The following is a 6,324-nucleotide window of genomic DNA, read 5'->3' on the forward strand; positions in this document are numbered from 1 at the left end:
CCTTTTTTGTTTGTTTTGCAAAAAAAAAAAAAAACGCCATGAAGGTGCATCACCCAAACATCATATATGAACCTGCACAGAGGATCTTGTGGTTCTAGAGCAGCAACTCCGGCCCTCCAGCTGTGCTTTACCAACAAATCCCATCACGCCTCTGCCCCTAGGAGTCATGCCCGTGGCTGTCAGTCTTGCAATGCCTCATGACACGTCTACTTCCATCATAGCTGGTGGAGGGCTGGAGTTGCCCACCACCGTTCTGGGTGTCTTCGGATCTAATCCCTTGACCATGGAGTTTGTTACCTCCATCTTTGTAAGTTTCCTCCCAGAGCATACTATTAGGTTAGTAAGCGTTCAACAAAATCTGGCCCCGAAATGCTTGCCGACTGCAAGACTACAAATTGTTCAGAGAAGAGCTCTGGCGGCTTTTCAGCTTCCAGAATCGCTTCCCGTGTAAAGCCGACAGCCAACTTCAAAACGCCAGGAGTGTTCACAGGGGCCCACTCAGCTCCATAGAACAGGGGTAGCAAACCTCCGGCCCTCTAGCTGTGGTGGAACTACAAATCCCATGAGGCATTGCAAGATTCTCACAGCCACGACTCCCGAAGAGAGATGCATCATGGGATTTGTAGTTCACCACAGCTGGAGGGCCAGAGGTTTGCTACCCCTGCCATAGAGCATACATCACTGGCAGTGAAAGGGTTAAAGAGGCTCAGTGGTTAAGTACTTCTGCATTGCAGCGCTGGGTTCCTCTCCTCAAATCCCAGCCAGGGCATTTCTGTATGGCACTTGCAATGCATGCTCTTCCATGCATTTCCTTCAGGTACTCCAGAGACATGATGGGGGGTTAATTGGCTCTGGTCTAACCTGGCCCTGTACGTGTCTGTGCATTCGTGTGGGATAGGCACCTTAGATTGTAAGCTCCTTGGGGGCAGGGGCTGATGTGCATAGCAATGCATACATTGTTGGCATTATACGAATCCCTGCAATAAATTAAATCTACACATTCAGGACGTCCGGGTACCACTGTACTGACCCTGAACCTGGGACAAAGGTCACACTTTGCACCTTATAATGGTCAGCACATTTAAGAAACTGAACTTGAGACATGAAGATTCTGAGCCTGCACTGGAGACGCACAGTAACCCCGGTACAGTATCATTACACAAGGACATACTGTAGACGCACATCACATTCCCCTCCCCTCTTCAATCTGCTATTTATAACCATCGGCCACATTTATTTTGGGCGCACGAAAAGGTGAAAAGGCACAACCTTCACGCCACCCCAAGTACAGAGCGCGCTGAAAGGTCAAAGCCGTTCTAGGATGTCTGTTCAGCTGCCCCCAGGCTGGCAGGGTTAAAGGTCACCTGGAACATTAATCGCCCTCTGCCTCAGACTGAACCACGCACCATGCTACCAAAAACAACCTCACCCCCCCCCCCGGGGCAAAGATTGCACAAAGAGGGAGGCCAAAGGGAAGCAGGCCCGGGACAAAGGAGGAGAGAGTTCAGCTAAGCGTGTATTGCCACATTGCTGAGACGTGTGGGGACGTCCCTGTGGCCGTCTCTGGAAAGGTCTGACGCTGCAGAGGTTGTACGTGCCTGCGAGCACAGACACAGGCGGCAGCACAGAGCTACAGCAACGACCCACGCTGCTAACCGCTCAGCTTCCATCATTCCATACAATGGCTGCAAGTCAGGACTCATCTGCAGCAGGAAGCCAAGTCTTGGCACGCTGACACTTGTAGTTCTACAGCAGCCGAACACCACAGCTCGCAAAGAGCAGTTTTATGGTCTGCAGCTGTTTCTGCTGAACCCCCGAAACCTGTGTGCCCCTTATTGTGCTTCCTAGGCTTTGCTTTCCCTAATAGACCCTGCAATCTAGGTCATCAGCTGTCCTCTGTAGCTGCAATGCACTGTGGGACTTGTATCACATTTCCTGACCTGGATAGTACTGCATCCTTACTCATGCACTACACCCCCAGACTCAAACAACGCAACCATTGCTTATGCACCACGCTCCCTGGCCCAATCTACAATGCATCCATGTTCATGCACCACGCACCCCAACCCAATCTACAATGCATCCCTACTCACGCACTACGCCCATCGACCCAATCCACAATGTATCCATGCTCATGCACCACGCTCCCTGGCCAAATCCACAATGCATCCTTACTCATTCACCATACCCATCGACCCAATCCACAATGTATCCATGCACCACACTCCGACCCAATCTACAATGCAACCATTGCTCGCCCCCCTTCCCGAGCAAAACCACACTGCATCCAGTGCTTATGCACAATGCTCCCTGACCCAATCCACAATGCATCCAGTACTTATGCATCACACTCCCTGACCCTGTCCACAATGAATCCACTGCTCATGCACCACGCTCCGACTCAATCCACAATACATCCATGCTCATGCATCACACTTCCCGACCATATCCACAATGCATCCTTGCTCCCTGGCCTCACATGCAGAGCATCCTTGTTTCAGCACCACACTCCCTGACCCTACACGAGTACTCCTGTTCATACATCACACTCCCAGATCCTACATGCAGAGCATCCTTGTTCATGCACCATGCTCCTGTGCCCTATATGCAGATCATTGTTAATGGACCATGCCTTGGGGTTCTACATGCAGAGCATCATCGCTCCGGCACCACACTCCTAGGCCCTACGTGCAGAGCAACCTTGTTCATAAACACTCCCAGCATCTCCATGCAGAGCATTATTCTTAGCTGAACATGCTCCCAGGCCCTACATGCAGAGCATCTTTGTTCATACACCACGCTGCATAGCGCTATGTGCAGTGCACCCTTGCAGGAGCAGCCAGCATCTCTGAACATCTCTAAAGCTAGTCGCATATATTGTGGCATCAGTTATCCTTTCGTTGGCCTAACGCCCTCGATCACCAAGCACTTCCAACCAACCAGATCCAAAGACCAAAAGGCAACCTGATGCTAAATTCATGCAACCTACAAATTTCAATTGACTTCATGAATTGAAAAAAACATTTGGTGGACTGAAAATAAATGCAACTGGAACCCTGTCAAGCATTGATACAAAGCAACTGAATCTTCAAGGGGGGGGGGGCGATTTAGATTTCCCAGCAGTCAAAAATAGCATCCGCCACATGCCTTTGATTTAAACAGAAAAATACATGTGAAATGGTGACTGAAGGATCGGATTGCTACATGTATGGCCGGCATTGGGGATTCTGCAAGCCAAATCCTCCGTGCATCTCCAGAGCATATTGTACTGCATGCTCAGCCCTGCATCATCCTTTCAAAGCCATAGTCAACGCAGCACTGCATTTCCTGTTCTATTTTAGGCCCCATTTACATGCAAGATACATGAGAAGGTCTGTACTGTTAAAGGGGACAGAAACAGCTGCATGGGGAGAACCCCCCCTGTAAGTTTAGAGCAGGGATGGCCAAACTGTGGCCATCCAGCTGTGGTGGAACTACAAATCCCATGAGCAGGGGGTTGTCAAACTTCCGGCCCTCCAGCTGTGGTGTTACTACAAATCCCATGATGCATCTCTCTGGAAGTCATGTCTGAGAATCTTACAATGCCTCATGGGATTTGTAGTTCCACCACAGCCAGAGGTTTGAGACACCTGCATGAGGCTTTGCAAGATTCTCACAGCCACGACCCCCCGGAGAGAGATGCTTCATGGGATTTGTGGAGTATATTACCCCAGTTCATCATGCATTTGGTGTGTATTCACTTGCACCCAATATATTCAATGTGGGCCAATCCCCCCCAACCATATTCTGGGCTCCGTCCTTAATCTTGTCCTCTGTGCAGGATGCTAAACTGACTCCCTCCTGTGTGTATATGCCGCACGTTATACCAGGCCCCCTACTAGCCAAATACAATACCCCTCCAACAAACAAAACAGATGTCAAAGGACCATGCGTGCCGATCATTCTGAGCCGACAGTCAGCCCGGTGATTCATCAGTTAATGGACGGAGCTTTTCAAGGACAACCGGGTCATTGGCAGCGGATGGAGACGCAGGATGCACTTTGTGGTCTGTGTGTCTGCAGGCCCCGGTACATTACAAGGCAGATTCTGTATTACTAATAATACCTCCATGCCTGAATCATAGGAGGACTGCACATGTGCAATACTCTGCAGGCGACACTTGTACACTGCTGTGGCAACAGGAAATTCGGTTATCTCCTCCCAGCAGACTCTTGCAACAATTAACCCATTCACATTCATTACTACACGATTAATAAAGTACAATGCAATATTATAATACGGAGAATTAAATATAATGCACGAGGGCTCCAAGTACATCAGATTTAAACATTCATCCATTCCACTTACTGCAATATACAACACCCCCCTTCCATTTACTTGTTGGAAGATTCCCTCTATTATGATCAATACGATGCTTGGATGGGGTAAAATTGATCAACTGGCTCATATGACCTTGAGCCCATTCAAGGGCCCATCCACACCTATGAGTGTGGGGGTAACGCCTGTTCCAATTTATGTTCCACCTGTCCATTCGTTTCTTATGGCCCTTCAAGTTCAATGGACACAAATTATGTCGATATAGACATACATATAACCCAATTTGGAAAGCCCTGGGCCTGTATACGTACGGGGTGTATAAAACATACATTTAGTGCTGTGGTCAGGTGTGTACCATCTTCACTTACACTGGAGGCCCATAAAACATGTACAGGATGCTCTCCAAACTGATACAATGAGGACAATAAAAAAAACATGTTACCAATAAAAAAAAATTGATACAATGTTATTGACGTTAGAGGCGACTCTAAGCCCAACATTGGGTGTTCTGCTGTCATTACACCATCTACTTCTACCCAGCACAGGGCAATCCCCATACATTATACTATGCATGTATCCTATATGAAGAGTTCTGTCCCTATAAAAAGCAAATAGAACCATATAAACTAATACTACGGTGAGGTCCAACTTCAGGCATTGATCACTGCAGGATATACACAGCTGAGGAAACAAAAATATATATAAAATATACATTGAGGGGAATCTATCAACACTGGAGCAGGCAGCATCTGGAGCAGTTGCCCATGGCAACCAATTAGCATCTCTTCAGTTTGCCAAAGGTAAGACTTGAAAATGAGACGGGGAAGCTGATTGGTTGCAGTGCAAATCTGATCCAAATTTTCTCTGCTGCAGTTTTGATAAATTCCCCTCACTGTATACACATTGTATTGAAGTGTATAAACTATGGATAGGCATTGTGTATCAACAGTGTATAAAAAAAACAGAAAACAAATATCTGACTTTTTTTAACCATCAACACCCCAGAGCAACCCAAATGACATTGGACTACACGAGAGAGGTCTTACACAGTATGGAATATGGATCAGGAATTGGTATGCCGATTACTCACAGTTCTCCATGGGGGGGGGGGGAATAGAATCTATACATCTATATCCATACACACACGCTACAGATAGAAATGTGGCCATTAACGCTCAGTATTACTACATGGAACTGACATTGGGCTCCGAGAACACCCGTCTCTGAACGGATAAGGTTGCTGATATATTAATTATATTGATAATTTATACCAGTAGCACTTTACAGACAGAACTGAAGGTTGAGGATTATTAAGTGGGAGGGGCATTGGGAATTCCCACCTATCTGAGAATTGATCAGGGAACAGACATGAATTACTGATCATATATACTATGAGCACTTTACAGATAGAAATGGGGCCGTCAGCCCCCAGGATCTCAGAGGAGGAAGAGGGATTGGGTCAGGAGACCCCCAACATGTTCCTGAATTGATCAGAGCGCTGATATTAATCACTGATCATATACACCATCAGCACTTTACAGAGTCATTAGGGGCTCAGGAATATAGACATGGAAGGGGCATGGGGCTCAGGGCAACCCCATCTGTTTGAGAATTGATCAGTTTGCTGATTAATCATAGGGATCATATATACTCAGCACTTTACAAATGCAATAGTCAGGCCACAGGGATCAGAGGAGGAAGGGGGCATTGGGCTCAGTAGACCCTCTACCCGTTTCTGAATTGATCAGAACGCAGATATATTCAGGTCACTGTTTATATTAACAGCACCTCAAATAGACTAATGCAGTCACCATGGCTCAGGATCATAGAAGTAGAGGGGCATTGGGCTCAGGGCACACCCACCTGTCTATGAATTGATCAGCAATGCATCACAAATTAATCAGCAGCCTGACCATATATACACCAACAGAACTTCACAGATACAATTGCAGTCATCAGGGCTCAAGACCAGGGAAGTGGAGGTGGCATTAGGACCATAGAGGTGAA

General features: G+C 47.2%; 1 protein-coding gene across 1 annotated transcript in view; it reads right to left on the reverse strand.

The window, feature by feature from the left end:
* TPI1 (triosephosphate isomerase 1) overlaps positions 1-6,324 on the reverse strand; it is a 12,666-nt gene that overhangs the window by 5,793 nt on the left and 549 nt on the right. The gene's annotated exons all lie outside the window — the stretch shown is intronic.

The sequence above is a fragment of the Nanorana parkeri genome, unplaced genomic scaffold (assembly GCF_000935625.1).
Source record: "Nanorana parkeri isolate BGI_ZX_2015 unplaced genomic scaffold, ASM93562v1 scaffold1037, whole genome shotgun sequence".
Lineage (NCBI taxonomy): Eukaryota > Metazoa > Chordata > Amphibia > Anura > Dicroglossidae > Nanorana > Nanorana parkeri.